This window comes from Manis pentadactyla, chromosome 19 (genome assembly GCF_030020395.1).
Source record: "Manis pentadactyla isolate mManPen7 chromosome 19, mManPen7.hap1, whole genome shotgun sequence".
NCBI classification, from domain to species: domain Eukaryota; kingdom Metazoa; phylum Chordata; class Mammalia; order Pholidota; family Manidae; genus Manis; species Manis pentadactyla.
Window position 1 is genome coordinate 21,536,271 of NC_080037.1, and position 25,956 is coordinate 21,562,226.

Consider the following 25,956-nt stretch of genomic DNA (forward strand, 5'->3'; position numbering starts at 1 on the left):
GTAGTCTTTAATAATTCTTTGTATTTCTGTGGAGTCTGTCGTGATTTTTCCATTCTCGTTTCTGATTCTATTGATTTGTGTTGTTTCTCTTTTTCTCTTAATAAGTTTGGCTAGATGCTTATCTATTTTGTTTATTTTCTCAAAGAACCAGCTCTTCGTTTCATTGATTTTTTGCTATTGTTTTATTCTTCTCAATTTTGTTTATTTCTTCTCTGATCTTTATTATGTCCATCCTTCTGCTGACTTTAGGCCTCATTTTTTCTTCTTTTCCAATTTCAATAATTGTGATGTTAGACTATTCATTTGGGATTGTTCTTCCTTCTTCAAGTGTGCCTGGATCGCTATATACTTTCTTCTTAAGACTGCTTTTGCTGCGTCCTACATAACTTGGGGCTTTGTGTTGTTGTTGTCATTTGTTTCCATGTATTCCTTGATCTCTATTTTAATTTGTTCATTGATCCGTTGATTATTTAGGAGCATGGTGTTAAGCCTCCAAGTGTTTGTGAGCCTTTTTGTTTTCTTTGTAGAATTTATTTCTAGTTCTATACTTTTGTGGTCTGAAAAGTTGGTTGGTAGAATTTCCGTATTTTGGAATTTACTGAGGCTCTTTTTGTGTGCTAGTATGTGGTCTATTCTGGAAAATATTCCATGTGCACTTGAGAAGAATGTATATCCTGTTGCTTTTGGGTGTAGAGTTCTATAGATGTCTATTAGGTCCATCTATTCTACTGTGTTGTTCAGTGCCTCCGTGTCCTTACTTATTTTCTGCCCGGTGAATCTATCCTTTGGGGTGAGTGGCGTGTTGAAGTCTCCTAAAATGAATGCATTGCATTCTATTTCCTCCTTTCATTCTGTGAGTATTTGTTTCACATATGCTGGTGCTCCTGTGTTGGTTGCATATATATTTAGAATGGTAATATCCTCTTGTTGGACTGAGCCCTTAATCATTATGTAGTGTCCTTCTTTATCTCTTGTTACTTTCTTTGTTTTGAAGTCTATTTTGTCTGATATTAGTACTGCAACCCCTGCTTTCTTCTCACTATTGTTTGCCTGAAATATATTTTTCCACCCCTTGACTTTTAGTCTGTACATGTCTTTGGGTTTGAGGTGAGTTTCTTGTAAGCAGCATATGGATGGGTCTTGCTTTTTTATCCATTCTATTACTCTGTGTCTTTTGATTGGTGCATTCAGTCGACTTACATTTAGGGTGACTACTGAAAGATATGTACTTATTGCCATTGAAGGCTTTAAATTCATGGTTACCAAAAGCTCAAGGTTAGCGTCTTTAGTATCTTACTGCCTAACTTAGCTCGCTTATTGAGCTGTTATATACACTGTCTGGAGATTCTTTTCTTCTCTCCCTTCTTATTCCTCCTCCTCCATTCTTCATATGTTGGGTGTTTTGTTCTGTGCTCTTTTTAGGAATACTCCCATCTAGAGCAGTCCCTGTAAGATGGCCTATAGAGGTTGTTTGTGGGAGGGAAATTCCCTCAACTTTTGCTTGTCTGAGAATTGTTTAATCCCTCCATCATATTTAAATGTTAGTCATGCTGGATACAGTATCCTTGGTTCAAGGCCCTTCTGTTTCATTGTATTAAGTATATCATGCCATTCTCTTCTGGCCTGTAGGGTTTCTGTCGAGAAGTCTGATGTTAGCCTGATGGGTTTTCCTTTATAGGTGACCTTTTTCTCTCTAGCTGCCTTTAAAACTCTTTCCTTGTCCTTGATCTTTGCCATTTTAATTATTATGTGTCTTGGTGTTGTCCTCCTTGGATCCTTTCTGTTGGGGGTTCTGTGTATTTCCGTGGTCTGTTCGATTATTTCCTCCCCCAGTCTGGGTAAGTTTTCAGCAATTATTTCTTCAAAGACACTTTCTATCCCGTTTCCTCTCTCTTCTTCTTCTGGTACCCCTATAATACGGATATTGTTCCTTTTGGATTGGTCACACAGTTCTCTTAATATTGTTTCATTCCTAGAGATCCTTTTATCTCTCTCTATGTCAGCTTCTATGCGTTCCTGTTCTCTGGTTTCTATTCCATCAATGGCCTCTTGCATCTTATACATTCTGCTTATAAACCCTTCCAGAGATTGTTTCATTTCTGTGATCTCCTTTGTGGCATCTGTGATCTCCCTCCGGACTTCATCCCTTAGCTCTTACATATTTCTCTGCATCTCCGTCAGCATGTTTATGATTTTTATTTTGAATTCTTTTTCACGAAGACTGGTTAGGTCTGTCTCCTTTCTCTGGTGTTGTCTCTGTGATCTTTGTCTGCCTGTAGCTTTGCCTTTCCATGGTGATAGGAATAGTCTGCAGAGCTGGGATGAGTCACGCTGGAAGAACTTTCCTTCTTGTTGGTTTGTGGCCCTCCTCTCCTGGGAGAACAGCGACCTCTAGTGGCTTGTGCTGGGCAGCTGTGCGCAGACAGGGCTTCTGCTTCCTGCCCAGCTGCTATGGAGTTGATCTCCGCTGTTGCTGTGGGCGTGGCCTGTCTCGGGCTGCTGCTCCAAATTGGTGGAGTTGCATTGGAGTGGGAGCGGCCGGGAGGCTATTTATCTCCGTAAGGGGCCTCCCTGCTCCCTGCAGCCCATGCCGTTAGAGGGCCCAGGGATCCCCAGATTCCCTGCCTCTGGACTAAGTGTCCCAGGATGCTTCTGTCTCATTATGGGGTCCCTGTCCCTTTAAGACTTCCAAAAAGCACTCGCCAAAAAAATACAAAAAACAAAAAACAAACAAACAAACAAAAAAAGCCACTCGCTTTTCTTTGTCCTAGGTCTCCGGCCTCAGGAACCCGCTCACCAGTCTTGCTGTCCTGTTTCCCTAGTATCCAGGGCCCCGCGCATGCACTGTGTCTGCGCTCTGGTCAGAATGGCTGGGGCTGGGTGTTCAGCAATCCTGGGCTCCCTCTCCCTCCTGCTCCAACTCCTCTCCTCCCACCGGGAGCTGGGGGGATGGGCGCTCGGCTCCCTCCGGGCCGGGGCTTGTATCTTACCCCCTTCACGAGGCACTGGATTCTCGCAGGTGTGGATGTGGTCTGGATGTTTTCTTGTGTCCTCTTGTCTCTATTCTAGGAAGAGTTGTCTTTGTTATATTTTCATAAATATATGTGGTTTTGGGAGGAGATTTCCGCTGCTCTACTCACGCCGCCATCTTGGCTCCACCCCCGGTATTTTATTCTTTTTGATGCAATTGTGAATGGAATTCTTTTCCTGATTTTTCTTTCTGCTTGTTCATTATTAGTGCATGGGACTGCAACAGATATCTGTGTATTAATTTTGTATCCTGCAACTTTGCTGAATGCAGACATTTGGTCTAGTAGTTTTGGTGTGTATTCTTTAGGGTTTTTTTTATGTACAATATCATGTCATCTGCAAACAGTGACAGTTTAACTTCTTCTTTACCAATCTGGATGCCTTTTACTTCTTTGTATTGTCTGATTTTTGAGACTAGGATCTCCAGAACTATGTTAAATAATAGTGGGGAGAATGGTCATCCTCATTATGTTCTCAGTCTTAAAAGAAAAGCTTTCAGCTTCTTGCTGCTAAGTATGATTTTGGCTGTGGGTTTGTCATATATGGCCTTTATTATGTTGAGGTACTTGCCCTCTATACCCATTTTGTTGAGATTTTTTTATCATGAGTGGATGTTGAATTTTATTGAATGCTTTTTCAGCATCTATGGAGATGATCATGTGGTTTTTGTCCTTTTTGTTGATGTGGTGGATGATATTGATATATTTTCGAATGTTGTACCATCCTTACATCCCTGGCATAAATCCTACTTGATCATGATGGATGATCTTTTGATGTATTTTTGAATTTGGTTTTTTAATATTTTGTGGAGTATTTTTGCATCTATGTTCATCAGGGATATTGGTCTGTAATTTTCTTTTTTTGTCAATTATGTGCCTGGTTTTGGTATTAGAGTGATACTGGCTTCATAGAATGTGTTTGGAAGTATTCCCTCTTCTTCTGCTGTTTGGAAATCTCTAAGGAGGATGCATATCAGGTCTTCACTAAATGTTTGATAAAATTCAGCAGTGAAGTCATCTGGTTCAGGAATTTTGTTCTTAGGTAGTTTTTTGATTACTGAATAAATTTCTTTGCTAGCAATTGGTCTACTCAGATTTTCTGTTTCTTCCTTGGTCAGTTTTGAAAGGTTGTATTTGTCTAGAAAGTTGTCCTTTTATTCTAGGTTATCCCACTTATTAGTTCTTGTTTTTTGTGTATTTCTTACTTTTGTCAGAATTCACCCTTCAAAGAAAAAAATATAAATATTACATATTATGTTTTTTTTATGTAGTATGTGATATTATTTAATTATTACATACTACATACTTTTAGTACATATATTAAATTTTATACATTATAAGTTTTATATAGCCTTTTCCACATATTTGTACTTTGAGGTCCTCATAGTACATACCTTTTGATAGATTTAACACATTCTATAATCTAAATTATACTTTCCTTTTTAATGATAAATGGTAAAATGTCTACCCTTGGATAGACTTAACACATTCTATAATCTAAGTCATCTTTCTTTTTTAATGCCCAAATTATCACAACTTGGCTAAGAGGAAGCTGTCATTTTTGGACTTTCAGCAACAACACAGATTTGAGAGTTACATTCCACTGACTTAAAATCACAAAAACTTTCTGGCTACAGAATGTTTCAGAAACATGCTATCCATTTTTGGGGGTGGCTGGTATATGTAGAATAATACATATGACTCAAACTGTATTGCTTTTTTCCTCTCACCGCATGATCCAGATACCCACCTGTCCCTCTCCCTCTCTTCATTCCATTCTGCATAATTTGGACTCCATAGAAAAACTTCTCTGGCTCTCCTATCTAAAAGGGATCTTGCCAACCAAAAATTTCTATTTTTTTATGGTGCTTAGTTATACATGAGTTAATATTATACAAATTATTTATACCTTCTTGTATTTTGGATTATGACAATATACCTTATTAAAATTTTTTATTTTGGGGAACCTATTACCTTTTTTTTCACAAAATATGTCAATAAACTTAAACTATCAAGTGAATCTTTCCTATTCTCTCTAAAACTGTCCAATAATGAAGTGAATGATTATTATATATTTGCGAATAGGTGCAATTTTAACTTTTATGATTTAAAATCAAGAAAACTCCCTAAATCATTTCCTAACTCTTATAACTAAACTGAAAATAACAATAGCTAAGATCTATTAGAGACCACAAATGTTTTTTCTGCGTCATCTCACTGAATCCTTGGGATTACCCCATGAGCTGTAACAAGTCTTACACTTATTTTAGGTGAATTTAAGTCAGAGGGATATTTAGCAACTGACCCAAGGTCACAGAGTTAAGTCAGACCAGAATTTGAAGTTAAACAGTTTGAATTCTCAAATCCATGGCCTTGACCACAGTGCTATAATAGTAGATTATCACCGGACTTCTAGAAAAATCTATTTCATGAATGTGACATAAAATTTGCAACACATTTTGATTGACACATATTTATAATTAATTTGTTTAGAATCTGATCTAGAAATAAAGCATCTACAGAAATTTCAAGTAATGAGAAAGCTTTTGCAGTTCACCTATATAGAAAAAACTTGAAACTTGGACTATATTTAGAAATATCTTAATGCTTACAACAGAAAATTAATATTTGTCTCAGTAGTAGACCAATCCTGGGGGAAGAAATTCCTTCGACTGACTACTTTTATTGAATGTTTTGTATTTACAAATAAAAACATTGGGAGATTTTTATTTTCATTTCTATCCATAGCTTCTTAAAAGTAAATTTATGTATTTGCCTTACTCATTTTTCAAACTTTATGAAAATCAGCAGCTGCAGAATATAAAGTATATGTGTGTGATAAGGGTAATGTGTTTCAAATTTTAAGTATCAACATTGCAGCCAGAAAATACAAATTACCTTAATGGAAAGATCACAGATGATTTGAGTATAGGCTTTTAAAAAGCATAATCTTGACTCCCATTTTGGAATTGGTTGTCTCTTGGCTGACACTTGTTTAGCTCACTTGAAATAGTACATTAAACTTGAAAGCACAAGATATTTCATTTGTCCTCTCACAATGTCATTCTAGATTTTAGACAGCTTATATACTATGTTTTCTTTTTCACATTATTACTCTTAAGATGTATTAAACTTTCAATTCAACAAAGTTGGATTAAAATATTAATATAGATGTTTTTCTTTTTTAAATAACTTTGTTTACATTATCTTTCTTTTTACTCCTGAACTAAGAAGAACATTCATCACTAGGACTTAATACATTTAAAATTTATCTTTGAAATGCAAAACATAAAAACAAAAAGTGAATAATACAGTGAATCATCCACATGCCTTGAAGTCGTCTAGTTGTTTTCATTTACGTGGCTTTATTTAGTCATCCACTAGCAACTTTCAGAAGAGGGGCATGAAAGAGAAAGAGCAATTTATTTCTTCCCTTTTCTTTCTCTTTTTCCCTCCCTCCTATTTTTCTCTCTTCCTTACTTTCCTTCCTACTTTAGTTTGATAAAGAAATTGCTTTCCACGAATGTAAGAAACTGATCATTTTCTTTTGATTATCTTAATCAAAAGGGACTTCTTTAACAGAGGGAGATAAAGGCTCTCTTGGTTGAAGCCTGCTTCTTTTGCATAGTTTTTTAAATTATAAATTGTTTTAAATAGAATATTAGATTTTCAAAACCTATAATTCTTCCATATCAGAAGCCAAATCAAAGAATCCAAAGAGGAAGGCTGTCTTGCCAATGGGTTTCAACCCCAGACAAGTTCACTGTGGATTCAATGAGACCAGAGAAGTGACAGTAGCACATTCTCAGGTGAGAGGGTTACACCCAACTTTATTCCCACGGTGGCAGGTCAACCACTAAAATCCCATCCACTCAGAGAGAGTCTGCACGCGGCATGCCGGTGTTCTTATGTATATATATTTTCATATATTAGTCATAAGAAATAAATATTTCTTAGTCATAAGAAATAAATATTCTAACAAAGACAATTATCTCTGGAATCTGGCCACATTTTGCTACTTTTTACTGTAAGCTCCAACTTCAGATTTGTTTCTTCCTGTCTGGATTATCATAAAAATGATTTTAGTATTTTCCATACTGCCTATACTTCCTTACTGCAATGACTACTGAACTTCCTGAAGCTCAACTCAAATAAAAGCAATGTTCTACTATACTTTAGAAGGAGGTAAAAGTCTATGGCCAAATAGTTGGTGCCAGAAATTTGTCTACTGTGGATATAACTAGCTCATCTACATGTATTAGGACAAACTAAGTTGCCTAATGACCTCTCATTATGCCTTATGCTCCTTGACTGCTCCTGCCTTTGTTTATGTTTTTCTCCAAAGCATTCATTCATCCCCCATTTTCCCATCTCCCCACTGCCACATTTTCAAATCCTATGTATTCTAAAAATGAAATGACAGGTGACGTCTGGCACTTTTCCCTCACTAACTACAATTACTCTCCTCATGCTCTGATAACCCTTAATGTTCAGCTCCCTAGGGGCCCTAATCACCTTCTACTATCTCTGAGTTATTTATGTTCATGTTTTTCTTCCCCTAATAGACACATATTTGAGAGCCAGAATCATTTCTTCATTGTGATTGAATGACCCATAGAACACAGTGTAATGTGCAACCCAGAGTAGGAGCTTCACAATTGTTTTCTGAAAGGAGGGATGGAATTAATAAATTATGTTAAATGCATACAGCCTGAACTGAGAGAACTAGAGAATTGAGATCGTTTATAAACTTATGAGAAAAATTGCAAATGGAAGTGCACACCTCTTCATCTAATCTCTTACACAGAGTAAAATCATCTGATTCATAATTCCTCATTTCCAGAACTTTGAAGTACATTTTAACTTTGCAAAATAACCGTAGGAAAAAAAAAATCATGGTATAGCTTAAATATATGTAAACATCGGGACACAATGTTTCATTTGTACTTTAATTTCCATTTACTACTGTTCCCCAAAAATCAGAAAAATAGAGAATCAATAGAAAATGTGTAGTTTTGTGTGTGTGTGTTTTTTGCATGGATTTGATAACTCATTCTCTCATTGCTAAAATAAACTTTTACTATGCACCAATTAATGTACTAGGCATAAATTAATTTTGTCCCTCTCAGCCTAATTTAAAGCAGAGAAGAAATTCTGTTTCAGTCATGCTGTTAAGAGGTCTAGGAGACTAAATTTGAAGCTGATTTTAGAATTAGACTTTTTCCAAATTTTTAACATCCAGTTTTCATTTTTATTTTTTATAATTGTCATGCAGCTTTGTATTAGTTCCAGGTGTACAACAATTCGATATTCATGTATATTAAGAAAGATCACCACAGTAAGTCCAGTTGACATCTCAACATACATGCAGAGAATGTCATGCCTGATAAGATTAACTTTGTTTGTCTGGGATCTTTGGCCAACCAGACGGTAATGATGTGATTTAGTGTGGGGATTGTTAGCCGTACTGACAAGGTGATTTTGGTGGGCGATGCGCATCGTGCAGTATCAATTTGACCTCCTGAGAGGCTGGTGACTAAGTTCAGCCCTGTGGGTAATGAACTTTGCCCCATGAAGCAGCCCCAAGAGACTCGAGGTTTGGGTGAGCTTCCCTGCTTGGCAATACTCCACGTGTATTGTCTCACATCAACTCTGGCTGAGTAACACTGTCCAGGACTTAATGGGAGAGGATAACAGAAGCTCCATGTTTGATAAACTTTCTGGATTCTTCTATTTCCTGGACCTCATCCCTTAGCTGATTTTATCCTGAATATTTTTTCCTGCAATAAAACCTAACCGTGAATAGGACAGCTTTCAGTGAGTTTTCTGAGTTCCTCTAGTGAATCATCATGTCTGAGGCAGTTCGGGAAACTCTCTGAACTTGCAATTGGTGGCTGGATTGACAGCCTTGTATGTATTATGCGCCCTCTAAGTTTTCATCCTGCCTTTTGTAGATATATGTGTTATTTTTTTAATGACAATTATTTATAGAATATGAAGCTTCTACAGTAGGAAAGGCTTTTTCAAATTTTGGTTTTAATCTTCAGTGGATGCTGTGTTTACCATCCAGATTCCACTTCATAAACAAAGGATGTTTGTCTTCCTAGCTGTCAGGTGTGAGGTTAGCTGAATCCATCACAACTAGAAAGCTAGAAAATTTAATAAAATATATGCAACATTTAATAAAATATATGCAAGACTTGTGCACCCTAACACTATAACATTATTGAGATAAATTAAAGAAAATTTAAATAAGTGGGATGATAAAACACTCATAAATTGAAAGAGATTATTTTTTAAGATATTAGTTCTTTCAACACTGATTTATAGATTCAACACATTCTTAAAGCCTCAGCCAGCTTTTTATAGGAACTTAAAATTAATTCCAAAATATACATGGAAACACAAATTACTTAGGCCAAGGATTGGTATACCACGGTACATGAGTTAAGTGCACAATCAAATTAAATGACTATTTAAATAAAGTTTTTTTTAGAACATAATCGTATCCCAATAACATGATCATATTCATATAAAACCCAAAAGAAACAACAAAATATAATGGATGAAGGCAGCAGGATACAAAATTAACTTACAAAACTACTACCATTTGTAGCAACAGAATCATCAACTTAAATATTTTAAAAATAAGGTAATATTTGCAATATAAGAGGCAAACAGATGTTTAAAATAAGAAAAATACCTCTGTGGTTTTAGACTAAAGAGAATGTTCTCAAACTAATACAAGATAAATATGAGCAAAGATGAAAATGTGATGGATTTGACATCAGAATTAAAGATTTTAGTTCAAAAAGTAATTCAGAAATAAATTACAAGATGGGAAAACAGACTACAAAACAATTTTGCACCATCTAATACTGCCAAGTTGTTAATAAAATCAATACATAAATAATTTTGCAAATGAGCCAGAAACAGGTAAAAATATTTGACATGCTAAAGATTCGTAAAATATAAGACATGAATTGCTAATGTGTGAAAATATGTACATACTTATTTGTATAAAATTGTATCTTGAGCACATGATCAAGCACATCTGCCTCAAGTTACATTAAGGATTAGGGACTTTATCGTAAAAATATTGGAGATGCTTTGTAGCGTTTGAACATATTTATTCCTGACATACACATGAAATTACACTCTGGCTGCATTGCTGTAGTAAGGGGAAAAGGGAACAAATACTTGAGGCAGGAAGACCAGTTCTTCAGTGACAATCAAGATGATAACTCACAGGAGCTGTGCTTCAACATTGGTCATGGAGATGGAGAAAAGTCAACAGGTACAAAAGGTATTTAAGAAATAATGTCAGTAGAGTAAGGTGATTTATTGGATTTGAGGAGACAGAAACAAGTCAAGGATGAACCCAAGTTTTCTAGCTTATGAAATCTGTCAGCTAATGCTGCTATTGTCCAGAAGAAAAGCACAGAGAGAATACCTTGCTGAAGATAGAGCTGATTAGCTCATTTCTGGACTTAACTGAGGTGGTGATCAAGCAAGCAAGCAGACCTATACATGGATCTAAAGTTCAGAGAACTGACTTATTTATGCTCTAGTGAATCTTCAGCATGTAGAACATGACAACTGAGCCCAGAAGAAAATGAAGAGTAAGAGAAAGACCAAGAACAGAACTTTTAGAAACATATATATTTGAGAAATAAATCACAAAACACCAAAGCTATCAGAGCCTGTAAATAGATGCTAAAAATACGTGGTAAGAGATGGAAGAAAAAAGCAGCAGAAAGCTATGTTATGACAGCCAAGGGGAAAATAGGCTTCAGAAAGAAAGTGTTCAACGTTGTCAAAAATAGCTGAAAGGATATGTAAGGTAACAACTGATGAATATTCATTTCATTTAGGAATCCTTGGTTGTATGGTGAAACTGAACCTGAAAGTCTGATTTTATTGGACTGAAAATAAGAAGGGCTGCCTTCCATTGAATACTTACTACGTCGTGGGTACTTTCCTGATCCTTAATAAATTAATTTTCATTACAAGCATGTAAGGGTGGTATTATTATTTTTACTTTTTTTTTGATGAACATACTAAGGTACAGTGAAATAGAATAATTTACCAGAGGTTACATAACAATTATGATGAGGAGCTGAATATTTTCAGGGTCCAAAGCCTACCCTTGTAAGTAGTGCAGCCAATGCCTTCCTGAGTGGGAAAAGGTCCCACAACAACTCTTCCTTATAAAGATGACAGTTAAGTTGCCTTGGGTATATTATAAAAATAGCTCTTCATAATATCACATAAAACCGAATTTTAAATAAAGTTGCAGGGAAAATATGAAAAATAAAAATTCATAAATTAAGCTGTAATATTGACACTGAACTGTAATAGGTGATTAATTAAAGAGGACTTTTTAAAATATATAAGATGTATATAAAGTAGTTCTCGAGGAATCTACATATTTGTCTTTATAGTTGCCTAAAAACACACAAATGAATCCTAAGTGACCTATTCTCAAATGAACCCACAGGTTTTCACCCCAGGGAAAAGGAGACTGAGCTTACTTTCTCAATGAGACATTTTTTGGTCACCCCAGATAATCAGAAGGAATCTTATTTCATCAGGTCAAAGCCTTTTATAAAGAAAACAAAGCACCATATAATTACATACTCCTATGTTCAATAGTAGCTAAAATAAACCATGAGAATGCAGTGACTGTGTTCGGCTTGAGCACAAACAGGTAGAAACAAAATGAGTTCCATCCATTGCCACTCTATGTACAAATTATTCCCTGAACTCTGCAGAATTTCTATTGGGAGCATTTTGTCTGGTGTATTTCCCCTCTTTCAATAAATACACTAATGCAAAAGACACATCTGATAAGGGACTATTATCCAAAATATACAAAAAGTCTTCAAACTTAACAATAGGAAAATAACCCCATAAAAAATAGTTCAAAAACCTTAACAAGATACCCCACAAAGATGATACACACATGAAAAACATATGAAAAAATGCTCCACATCATATATCATCAGGGAAATATAAATTAAAACAACAATGAGATACCACTATACATCTACTAGAATGGTCGAAACCCAGAAAACTGACAACACCAAATACTCAAAGGAATGAAGGGCAATGAGAAAACTTTTTCACCTATTCAGGTAGCTGTTCCATTTTCACATTCTGGAGGAAGGCAAAACTATGGAGACCATGAAAAGAGTGGTTTTCCATGGACGTGTGTGTGTGTGTGCGTGCGTGTTTGGAGGTGGGCTGGTAAACAGGCTGAGCACAGAGATAAGGTGGCAAAATACTCTGTATGATACTATAATGTGACACATGTGTTTTGTGTTGGTCCCAAAAGATATTGGCCAGGAATGCCTGAGGCACTCATCTAGACCCTGCTATTCACAGCAAACCCCACAGACATGTTCCCAGCTTCAGCCACAGCTGTGGCTGGACTGGCCCCTGTGGTTCTTATTATGATAGTAAGCACGGTAACAAATCCATCAGGGAAATTTGAGTAAACAAGGATTATTACTTACAAGTTCTAGAGGGTACATGCATGCCTGGGAGCATGCAGCTAGGTTGTCTGGTGAAATGAGGTGAGAAGAGAGAGAATGGACCCAAGGTTATGCCTTTATTGAGGTCAAAGTTAGAGTGCCTAGAGTACATTGGGTTCACTCTTTATTGGTGAATTTAAATGTAAGAACAAGAATTAAAGCACGGGAAGGGAAAAGCAGAGTAATTCAAGTAGTCGGTTATCTAGGTCACCCAGGGATTTCTAACAGGCAAACTCATGGGTGGGCTGGCCTGGCTTTATCTAGCTGTGCAGCTGGCAATATGTTTATTTGAGATGTGTGTGTTTGAAATGGATGCCTCGACAGCAAAGCTTAGTGTCATGTATTTATATCATAATCAAAAAAGTTGACTGTCAGCCACTTATACTACAACATGTCATTATAAATCTGTCCAAATCTACAGAATGTATACCACCAAGAGTGAATCCTAAGATAAAACATGGACTTGGGGTGATGAAAATATGTAGATGTAAGTTCATCATTAATAACTAATATATCAGTCTGGTGCACGATGTTGTTAGCTGGATGGCTGTGGATATTTGAAACAGTGCTGAGCCATAGGGAACTCTCTAGACTTTTTCACTTAATTCTGCTGTGAACTTTAAAATAACCCTCTATTTAAAAGGAAAAATTAAAACACATTCATGTAATTAAAAAATGTAAAAAAAATAAAAAAATAAAAGGACATTCTATTTTGTCCTTTTATTACAGCATATATTAATGGCTTGTTTAGATATATAAATTTTAATAAAATAAATTTTGACTTTATGAATATATTTTGTAGCTATTATCAATATTTTTATTTCATGAATAATAAATTTCAAAATAGTATTTTCATTACATAAATTTCAAGAGAATTTTATTTTGCTAGACCCAGCAGTCCACCAGAAATATCTGTGCTACTTTGTAGAAATTTTAGAGGTTATGTCTTGAAATTTCTTCTAAGAAAGCATTTAGGAACAGCAATATAGTGAATTGGCACATGAAGACATTTTTCTCTTAGAGTTACAGTTTTTCAGGACTATTTGAGGCTGTTGATGCAGATTGTAATTACATAGATGCTCCCCAAAGCTGTTCTTTGGCATCCTGTTGAAGTTTAAGCTCATCTCAATGTCCCCAAAATTTGTTAAATGGCTTGCTCACTGTGACTATGACTGAAAACAGAAGTGATGAAAATCTTTTAGCTCATTGCACACGGTAATAACATAGCAACTGCACTTATTTTTCATAAGGAGCTTTTTGATCCCAATTATTTGGGTAATCTGATTTTATGGTATCGGGGCAACTTTATTTTCTTCCAAATGCTAGAACAAGACCGAAATAGGCAGCCATCCATCTTCAGAGCTGTGTAGAGGCAGTGAACCCAAAGATTCTAAGCTGTTTATTAATGAATATGAAAAGGGAATAAGAGAAAGACTTCATACTTGTTCATATTTTATACTTGTTCATTTCTCATTTTTGCTGGATTATTTGCGGGTGATGTCATGTTTATGTATCTCTGCTGGTGAATGTCTATGAAAAAGTATTTCATTTATTCATAGAAAGGATTCAGTATCCATATCAAGTGAATGTTACAGTGTCCCCTACAGGGATTTGTTAGGGTAAGAAACTCCTTGTACAAAGAGCATTCAATCTTTCCTTTCTTAGGTACAATTTTAGATACAACTTCAGCTATTATTTGTTGTATGCATTTATACTTCTCCCTAATTTCCATTTCGGTTGATGAATAAAATTTCTAAAAATATTTTAATTCATTCTAAGAATAATTGTGTCTAAATTTCAATAAAGAGATATACAAAAACACTGAATGTATTTGCAAATGCACTTTTCTAAATATATTCCTAAATCTCAGGAAGGAGATCGAAATATTGTTATATTTTTTTACTAAAATAAAATCAATATTGTGTTTGTTTTTGTGACTGTTAAATTTGATTAGGTTTTCTCCCCAATGTTTATAATGGTTTTCTCACCACAGAGACTGAATTTATAGGCTGTTCTACAGGAGATATTAATTACTATGTTACTAAACAGAGAAGAGTGGAATTCTTTCTTACTGCTACGCATTTTACAACTCAACTCAGAATTTAACACCTCTATTATGTCAGTATAAGATTTTCTTTCTGATTAAAAATGATTATCATTCACCCAAACTAAAAAAAAATAACTTTCTTAGACTTTATTTACCATTAAGTTTGTGCATATCATCTATATTAGTTCTAAATTCATCATGCAAAATAGTTAAATGGCAGGACTTTGTAGAAAATGTAAAGATATATGAAAACTTACAAAAAAAGTTATAAGAGACAGGATTGAAATATCCCGTGTATGTTCACAGTAATTTATCTTTGAAACACTGATTTGATATTTACCTTTCGGAAACCAAGACAGTTACAAAATTACATATTAACAAACACATCACTCAGGCAGAATTATTGTATAAGTTCTTTCGTTTAGAGCTGTTCTAGTTGATTATTAGCATTGAAAGAGGGTTGCAGATAATGTATACATACATATACATATTTCAAATTGTTGCCACCAGAACAAATTGATCATATCATGTGTGCATGCACATGCATGTCTTTTAACTAGCATTGGCATACATTTTATAAGCAAAATGATAAAGAATAGATGAATTATCTGTAAATAAATCATACTACTCAGTGAATTCATTTGGTGTGGTATGATTTCAAAATATGATGTGGGTTTTCTTTATTGGATATGATTCTAAAACTGAAATTTAATTGAAAGAGCATAAAACCCAAAAATTTTTAGTTTAACACTTTTTACTTATTTTCAAACCTGCATGATGAATTTCACTAAGTATCTCTTTAAGTTATCCATTCATTACCTGCAATATAATGCTAAAGCAGAAGGGAGGGCACTTTCATTTCTAACCCAGTGAAATTTATTGAAAGTGAGATTAATTACTCAATATTATGTATCTTCAATGAATTGGCAGACTTACTCCTTATACTTCAAAACTCCAAAAGTTTAGATAATAATTCCTATCCAATACCCAACAGGTCAATTAGCACATTTTCTGTTATGCTACTCTGTGTCTGTATGGAGTTGAAAATAGATCCTAAATAGTCTGTGCATATAGTTATGATGACCATGTTGGATAGATACCCAGCCTTGACTAAAATTGACCTCCCATTAGATAAAGATTTTTGCATATATAAAGAAAAAAGAAATTGTGATCACATTTTGAAAAAACAATTAAATTTTCTATCCATTCCTCAGTTAATAGGTTTCTTCCATTTAAATAGAAAATTAATTTTAAAAAATTATTTCTCAGTTTTTTTAAATGGTACACATGTGTATCTATTTCTATGAAAAATAATTTAGAAATACATACAATTTTCTTTAGATATTTTCTATTTTGATGATAAAAGATAAGTTCTTTAGAAAATAATGGTTCTAACATATAGCATTTAATAATAAAAATTATTCTATAATCACATTTATATTTGGAATCCAATGCCAGCATATACTTAATTAACCAACAAGTGTAAAAAAAATACTTTCAGAGCAGAGTCAATATTCCATAATGACATGATTCACCATTGCAGCTAATCCACTCTCTCAGGGTTCTCCCTGTTTTTCACAAACTTTTAGAAAATTAATCATTCATTTTTGCATTCAGATATTTGAAAACACATATAGGATTTTTTCCCATATTTGAATAATGTATATGAAGATTTGAGAGTATTGAAAGCATTTTGGAGTTCCCTACCTCCGCATTATATAGCGTAATGAAAAAAAAAACAAGTATGTGGTTGATAGCATTGTGAAAATCATATTCCTGCTTCTTAAAAATTGCTGAAACCCCATTAAGTGTTCAAGCTGGCCACACATCATGGTCAAATAAACTCTGATTTTCTGCTTCATGCAAATTAACCATATGTATCTCAACATTTATGAAACCCAAGAATATCTCAAATAGAATTGCTGCTAATATTTTTTTCAAGTATCTTGAAAAATGGCATCAACGTCTATCATTTCAATCAATTTTACATGTATTTACACAATCTGTAGGTATGTCTTGAAATCAAAAGCAAAATATGGTTTCTTCTGTGTCTTTTACAGATCTGAATTTTAAACATTTAAGATATTGGCTTTAAGTTTTTCTAGATGACAGACTGATTAAAGTATTCATTCATTCAACATAGTAACAAGGGGTATAACAATAGGAAGAAAAATCCAACAAGAGCCCTACCTTCCAATAGTTCAAAATCTACAAAAAGAGCAATCAATAGTAAGATTAATAAATTTATAGAAATGGGCTTCACATTTTGAGGGTATATATTTGCATATTGATCTAAACATTTCATCATAATTATAAATAATTTCAAAGATTATAGTTTTGCTTACTATAAATACATGTATATATATTTTTTGTCAGGAACTGCAAAGGGTCTAAGACTGTACACTACTTGATATCTGACAAGGTAACATGGCAAAATTTTATAGATGCTGGGAGAAGACTCGAGACCCCTGAGTCAGATGCAAAGATCTTTATTATTCTGTGCTAAACAGAAAGCATAAGCTTCAAGTTTGTGAATCCCATGGGGGCAATGCCCCGGCAGGCCCTGGTGGCTGCTGCTCGCACAGCTGAGAAATCACAACCTTAGGGAACATCCAGTGTTCCCAGAGTGGGCTAGTGAACTGCTCACCTTTCCTCTGGGGAAGACGCTATGTTTATTATACTGAACTCTCTGCCAGAGGGAGATACTATTTCTGTCTTCCAAGGTCATTTGCTATGTAGAAGGTTCCGGGAAGAAAGTCCGGAACAAACGCTGTCACAAAGGTGTATAATTGTTTTATTATAATGTACAGATTCATTTTACTATAACATTACCACTAACTTGTTGCAATACATATCTGATGGAATCTAAAAACTATTAAGATTGTATACGATTATCATCACTTTTTTTCATTGGCCTCAAATTTCAAGTTATACATCCAGTTGAGTTCTTATTCATCTTCTATTATATTATGTACAAAAAAGTATGTATTTTGAAATGTAATTATTTTTCCATTGCACATAACACTTCAATATCTTTTGCATTCATCTTGTAATTATTCATAGTATGCAATTGATCAACATAATAAATTTGATCAACATAATAAATTCTTTATAAACAAAGTATAAATATATAATATAATATCTTATCAAATTTAGATATATAATTAAACATCTTTTAAAATGTGTCTTTTAGTAAGATAGATGCACACCTGCCCCTAATATATTCATTAATGAATATGATTTACTGATAGACTGAAGTTTCAGCAGCAATTAAACAAAAATTCATTTCAAGTGTTGAGAATTATTTTCATATAAATAAGTACATGAAGATATATATGTTAGTTTTGTTTCAGGAATGTCACTAAATGATGGATTTCTTTTGAATTATATACAAAAGTTACATAGTATTCAATACATTTTCTATGATGTTAGCTGACAAATAAGATTCACCTTCAATTTATTGAAAACAAAGATTTGAAAAATCAACTAACATGCCAAAAAAAGTTGTTAGTGTGCCAGGAGAATCATTTGTGCCCCGTTTTCTGGGAAGTATACCAAAAATGATTTACCAAGTATTACCAACTGACGATTAATTACATCTGTTATTTTTTCACCTAGAGACACTATTTAATGTTATGTACTCAGAAAGGGTTATGAAAATTGGAATACTTTTCATTCTAATTTACATTTGCCAGTGCAATATTTGTCAGTAGTGATTTGATCCCCACATCACCCGATTAAAAAAGCCAATTTTCATTGTTAAACTAATTAGACAAATCACAGTTTCTGTCAGAATAAAAGTCTGCCTTCATTGTATAATTAAAATACATATGTTAATCCAAAATTCAAGATGTATTATGAAAACTACTGAGAAAACGAATTGGCCAGCAGGAAGAATATCATCCTATGATCTGTTAATCAGAGAGAGAAAACATTGAGTATCTTATGAAATAGTATTAACCTTTGCAATGAGCTAAGGCTTCTTGTAGTGTCTAACATGAAAATACTGTATATAGTTACAAGCAATGCTTGCTGGGTGTGCTGGGTGAGGAGCTTGTTGTAGTCGGTCCCAGCTGCTCTAAGAGAGTACCACCGACGGGGTGGCTTAAACAAACCCTTATTTCTCAGATTCCGGCTAGGAATTCTAAGATAAATGAGCCAGTAGATTTGGTGGAGGTCTGGTCTTCCTGGTTTCCAGAGGCCTTCTCTCTACCCTCATGGGGCTGAGAGAACAAGTTCCGTCCATGAAATGTCTTCAACAAGGGTGATAATCCCATTCCTGCGCGCTCCATCCTTGTGATGTAATCATCTTTCAATATTGCCTCTTAAATATCATTACACTGGGATTACAATTTCAGCATACGAATTTTCCTGGGAGATAAACATTCCGTCCATAACAGCACTCCTTCCATGTTTTATTCTTCAGTTCTATTATACAGGCAAAAAAAATCAAAAGTAAAAACTTAGTTCTCCCATTTGAAAATCAAGGAAGAGATCTTCCCTTCCGTTTCTTTAGTGCATTGACTTTAGAAAATGTGTAAGCACTCTCTCTGATTTTTGAAATGCATATAATTTTTTTGAAAACTAGAGAGTTTTTTTTTTTTTTGAGAGGGCATATCTTATATTTATTGATCAAATGGTTGTTAACAACAATAAAATTCTGTATAGGGGATTCAATGCACAATCATTAATCAACCCCAAGCCTAATTCTCAACAGTCTCCAATCATATAAAGTATAATGAACAAGTTCTTACATGGTGAACAAATTATTACATAGTGAACAAGTTCTTACATGGTGAACAGTGCAAGGGCAGTCATCACAGAAACTTTCAGTTTTGATCACGCATTATGAACCATAAACAATCAGATCAAATATGAATATTCATTTGATTTTTATACTTGATTTATATGTGGATCACACATTTCTCCCTTTATTATTATTACTATTATTTTTAATAAAATGCTGAAGTGGTAGGTAGATGCAAGATAAAGGTAGAAAACTTAGTTTAGTGTTGTAAGAGAGCAAATGTAGATGATCAGGTGTGTGCCTGTAGACTATGTGTTAATCCAAGCTAGACCAGGGCAATAAAACATCCACGGATGCAGAAGATTTCTCTCAGAACAGGGGGGGAGAGGTTCTAAGCCTCACCTCCGTTGATCCCCAATTTCTCACCTGATGGCTCCCCTGCGACTGTGCCTGTCTTAGGTTGTTCCTCCCTTGAGGAATCTTACCCGTCTCTGGCTAACCAGTCATCTTCTGGGGCCATACAGGGAGATGTAAAGTTGGTAAGTGAGAGAGAAGCCATATTGTTTGAAAAGGTTAGCTTTTTACTTCTTTGCAGATTTATTCCCTGTGGCTTCTATGCCCAGCAATTGTCTTGAGGTATCTTTAGCACTTGGAGGAGTAATGATACTTGGTAAATTCGATATGAGGCACGAATTCTATTTAAGGGTTGTAATTAGGAAGGAAGAAGAAAAGCTATAGAGGTAGTAGACGGAAGAAAACATGGGGAGATTGATTATTTCCTTGACATATCTTCTTGTAGAGTAATTTAAGCATGTATAGGTTTTAAACTACTAATTAAATTGCACACACACATTGACATAATAGGAATACAGTTACATAACCAAAGCAGATCTATAATTACCAGCCATCTCCAGTGAGGCCAAGAAAACCAGTTAGGCACCCTAGGCATTTGTGAAAATTTGTCTATGATATGATGGATATTGTCCAACTGTACTTGAACAGTCTGAGAGAAATCAGACAAATTAAAACAGCCCATTCCTGGGGACTGTTCACATCCCATATGTTCTTTTAACAGTAGGTAGTCTGTAGTTGTAAGATTTTGGAGCGCTACAACTTGCACTTCTCCTAATTCTTGGTTGAGTTCCAACAGTGTAGATCCAGTCAAATTTGTTGTTTTACTGTATGCACAGGCCAGCTTAGATATCTCCTTCTTCACTCAAATGGCAAGCCCAGGAACCGGTGGGATGAATGCAGCTACAACTGCAGCATCGCCTGAATCTTTATTGAGGTTTTTTGATGATCATCTTCTGGTGTGACTCTTCCAGAGAATGCTGATGTTGGAAGTTCTTCTTCATATTGTATATTAGTTCATTTTCTGGGTAGCCAAATTAGGCTTTGATCCTCTGTATAAATACAAACAGACCCATTGTCCACACTTTGATCTGCACTTTATACCATTGTGTACAACTCATTGGAGGTCACCACACAGGAACTACTTTTTTTTTTTAAGAGAAAAGAATATTATCAGAAAAGTATACCTCCAAGGCACCCTTTAAGTGATCAAAGATAAGGATATTTATAGCATGCATTAATCGTTGATTTACAGTTAGTTTTATTCTATCATGGAGTAATCCCCCTTATCTTTCTTTTTCTTTTTTTTTCTTATCTTTAATCTACACTTACATGAAGAATATTATGTTTACTAGGCTCTCCCCTATAACAGGTCCCTGCTATAAACCCCTTTACAGTCACTGTCCATCAGCATAGCTAAATGTTGTAGAATCACTACTTGTCTTCTCTGTGTTGTACAGCCCTCCCGTTTCGCCAACCCCCCCCATGCATGCTTATCTTAATATCCCCCTTCTTCTTCCCCCCCCCCTTATCCCTCCCAACCAACCCATCCTCCCCAGTCCCTTTCCCTTTGGTACCTGTTAGTCCATTCTTGGGTTCTGTGATTCCGCTGCTGTTTTGTTCCTTCAGTTTTTCCTTTGTTCTTATACTCCACAGATGAGTGAAATCATTTGGTATTTATCTTTCTCCGCTTGGCTTATTTCACTGAGCATAATACCCTCCAGCTCCATCCATGTTGCTGCAAATGGTAGGATTTGCCCTCTTCTTATGGCTGAGTAGTATTCCATTGTGTATATGTACCACTTCTTCTTTATCCATTAATCTACCGATGGACATCTCGGTTGCTTCCAATTCTTGGCTATTGTAAATAGTGCTGTAATAAACATAGGGGTGCATTGGTCTTCCTCAAACTTGATTGCTGCGTTCTTAATGTAAATTCCTAGGAGTGCAATTCCTGGGTCAAACTGTAAGTCTGTTTTGAGCATTTTGATGAACCTCCATACTGCTTTCCACAATGGTTGAACTAATTTACAATCCCACCAGCAGTGTAGGAGGGTTCCCCTTTCTCCACAGCCTTGCCAACATTTGTTGTTGTTTGTCTTTTGGATGGCAGCCATCCTTACTGGTGTGAGGTGATACCTCATTGTAGTTTTAATTTGCATTTCTCTGATAATTAGCGATGTGGAGCATCTTTTCATGTGTCTGTTGGCCATCTGTATTCCTTTTTTGGAGAACTGTGTGTTCAGTTCCTCTGCCCATTTTTTAATTGGGTTATTTGTTTTTTGTTTGTTGAGGCGTGTGAGCTCTTTATATATTTTGTACATCAAGCCTTTATCGGATCTGTCATTTACAAGTATATTCTCCCATACTGTAGGGTTCCTTTTAGTTCTATTGATGGTGTCCTTTGCTGTACAGAAGCTTTTCAGCTTAATATAGTCCCACTTGTTCATTTTTGCTGTTGTTTTCCTTGCCCAGGGAGATATGTTTAAGAAGAGGTCGGTCATGTTTATGTCTAAGTGGTTTTTTTCTATGAGTTCAATGGTTTCATGGCTTACATTCAGGTCTTTGATCCATTTTGAATTTACTTTTGTATATGGGGTTAGACAATGGTCCAGTTTCATTCTCCTACATGTAGCTGTCCAGTTTTGCCAGCACCATCTGCTGAAAAGACTGTCATTTCCCCATTGTATGTCCATGGCTCCTTTACCAAACATTAATTGACCATATATGTTTGGGTTAATGTCTGGAGTCTCTATTCTGTTCCACTGGTCTGTGGCTCTGTTCTTGTGCCAGTACCAAATTGTCTTGATTACTATGGCTTTACATTAGAGCTTGAAATTGGGGAGTGAGATCCCTCCTACTTTATTTTCCTTTCTCAGGATTGCTTTGGCTATTCGAGGTCTTTGGTGTTTCCATATGAATTTTTGAATTATTTGTTCCAGTTCATTGAAGAATATTGCTGGTAATTTGATAGGGATTGCATCAAATCTGTATATTGCTTTAGGCAGGATAGCCATTTTGACTATATTAATTCTTCCTAGCCACGAGCATGGGATGTGTTTCCATCTGTTAGTGTCCCCTTTAATTTCTCTTAAGAGTGACTTGTAGTTTTCAGAGTATAGGTCATTCACTTCTTTGGTTAGATTTATTCCTAGGTATTTTATTCTTTTTGATGCAAATGTGAATGGAATTGTTTTCCTGATTTCTCTTTCTATTGGTTCATTGTTAGTGTATAGGAAAGCTACCGATTTCTGTGAGTTAATTTTGTATCCTGCAACTTTGCTGTATTCCGATATCAGTTCTAGTAGTTTTGGCGTGGAATCTTTAGGGTTTTTTATGTACAATATCATGTCATCTGCAAATAGTGACAGTTTAACTTCTTCTTTACCAATCTGGATTCCTTGTATTTCTTTGTTTTGTTTGATTGCCGTGGCTAGAACCTCCAGTACTATGTTAAATAACAGTGGGGAGAGTGGGCATCCCTGTCTAGTTCCTGATCTCAGAGGAAAAGCTTTCAGTTTCTCACTCTTCGGTATAATGTTGGCTGTGGGTTTATCATATATGGCCTTTATTATGTTGAGGTACTTGCCCTCTATTCCCATTTTGCTGAGAGTTTTAATCATGAATGGATGCTGAATTTTGTCAAATGCTTTTTCAGCATCTATGGAGATGATCATGTGGTTTTTGCCTTTCTTTTTGTTGATGTGGTTGATGATGTTGATGGATTTTCGAATGTTGTGCCATCCTTGCATGCCTGGGATGAATCCCACTTGTTCATGGTGTATGATCATTTTGATATACTTTTGTATTCGGTTTGCTAATATTTTATTGAGTAGTTTGGCGTCTACATTCATCAGGGATATTGGTGTGTAATTTTCTTTTTTGGTGGGGTCTTTGCCTGGTTGTGGTATTAGGGTGATGTTGGCTTCATAGAATGAGTTTGGGAGTATCCCCTCCTTCTCTATTTTTTGGAAGACTTTAAGGAGAATGGGTATTATGTCTTCTCTGTCTGTCTGATAAAATTCCGAGTTAAATCCGTCTGGCCCGGGTGTTTTGTTTTTGGGTAGTTTTTTTATTACCATTTCAATTTCTTTGCTCGTAATTGGTTTGTTTAACTTTTGTGTTTCCTCCTTGGTCAGTCTTGGAAGGTTGTTTTTATCTAGGAAGTTGTCCATTTCTTCTAGGTTTTCTAGCTTGTTGGCATATAGGTTTTCATAGTAGTTTTTAATAATTCTTTGTATTTCTGTGGAGTCTGTCGTGATTTTTCCGTTCTCATTTGTGATTCTGTTGATTTTTGTTGAATCTCTTTTTCTCTTAAGAAGTTTGGCTAGGGGCTTATCTATTTTGTTTATTTTCTCAAAGAAGCAGCTCTTGGTTTCATTGATTTTTGTTATTGTTTTATTCTTCTCAATTTTGTTTATTTCTTCTCAGATCTTTATTATGTCCCTCCTTCTGCTGACTTTAGGCCTCATTTGTTCTTCTTTTTCCAATTTTGATAATTGTGATGTCAGACTATTCATTTGGTATTGTTCTTGCTTCTTCAAGTGTGCCTAGATCGCTATATACTTTCCTCTGAAGACTGTTTCGCTGCGTCCCACAGAAGTTGGCGCTTTGTGTTATTGTTCTCATTTGTTTCTATATATTCCTTGATATCTATTTTAATTTGTTCGTTATCCATTGATTATTTTGGAGCATGTTGTTAAGCCTCCATATGTTGGTGAGCCTTTTCATTTTCTTTGTAGCATTTATTTCTTCTTTTATACCTTTGTGGTGTGTAAAATTCGTTTGTAGAATTTCAATATTTTGAATTTTGCTGAGGCACTTTTTGTGGGCTAATATGTGGTCTATTCTGGAGACTGGTCCATGTGCACTTGAGAAGAAAGTATATCCTGTTGCTTTTGGATGTAGAGTTCTATAGATGTCTATTAGGTCCATCTGCTCTACTGTGTTGTTCAGTGCTTCCATGTCCTTACTTATTTTCTGCCCGGTGGATCTATCCTTTGGGCTGAGTGGTATGTTGACGTCTCCTAAAATGAATGCATTGCAGTCTATTTCCCCCTTTATTTCTGTTACTATTTGTTTCACATATGGTGGTGCTCCTGTGTTGGTTGCATATATATTTAGAATGGTTATATCCTCTTGTTGGACTGAGTCCTTTATCATTATGTAGTGTCCTTCTTTATCTCTTGTTACTTTCTTTGTTTTGAAGTCTATTTTGTCTGATATTAGTACTGCAACCCCTGCTTTCTTCTCGCTGTTGTTTGCCTGAAATATGTTTTTCCATCCCTTGACTTTTAGTCTGTGCATGCCTTTGGGTTTGAGGTGAGTTTCTTGGAAGCAGCATATAGATGGGTCTTGCTTTTCTATCCATTCTATTTACTCTGTGCCTTTTGATTGGTGCATTCAGTCCATTTACATTTAGGGTGACTATTGAAAGATATGTACTTATTGCGATTGCAGGCTTTAAATTCGTGGTTACCAAAGGTTCAAGGTTAGCCTCTTTAGTATCTTACTGTCTAACTTAGCTCGCTTATTGAGCTGTTATATACACTGTCTGGAGATTCTTTTCTTCTCTCCCTTCTTATTCCTCCTCCTCCATTCTTCATATGTTGGGTGTTTTGTTCTGTGCTCTTTTTAGGAGTGCTCCCATCTAGAGCATTCCATGTAAGATGGCCTATAGAGGTTGTTTGTGGGAGGGAAATTCCCTCAACTTTTGCTTGTCTGAGAATTGTTTAATCCCTCCATCATATTTAAATGTTAGTCATGCTGGATACAGTATCCTTGTTTCAAGACCCTTCTGTTTCATTGTATTAAATATATCATGCCATTCTCTTCTGGCCTGTAGGGTTTCTGTTGAGAAGACTGATGATAGCCTGATGGGTTTTCCTTTATAGGTGACCTTTTTCTCTCTAGCTGCCTTTAACACTCTTTCCTTGTCCTTGATCTTTGCCATTTTAGTTATTATGTGTCTTGGTGTTGTCCTCCTTGGATCCTTTCTGTTGGGGGTTCTGTGTATTTCCATGGTCTGTTCGATTACTTCCTCCCCCAGTGTGGGGAAGTTTTCAGCAATTATTTCTTCCAAGATACTTTCCATCCCTTTTCCTCTCTCTTCTTCTTCCGGAACCCCTATAATATGGATATTGTTCCTTTTGGATTGGTCACACAGTTCTCTTAATATTGTTTCATTCCTGGAGATCCTTTTGTCTTTCTCTATGTCAGCTTCTATGCGTTCCTGTTCTCTGATTT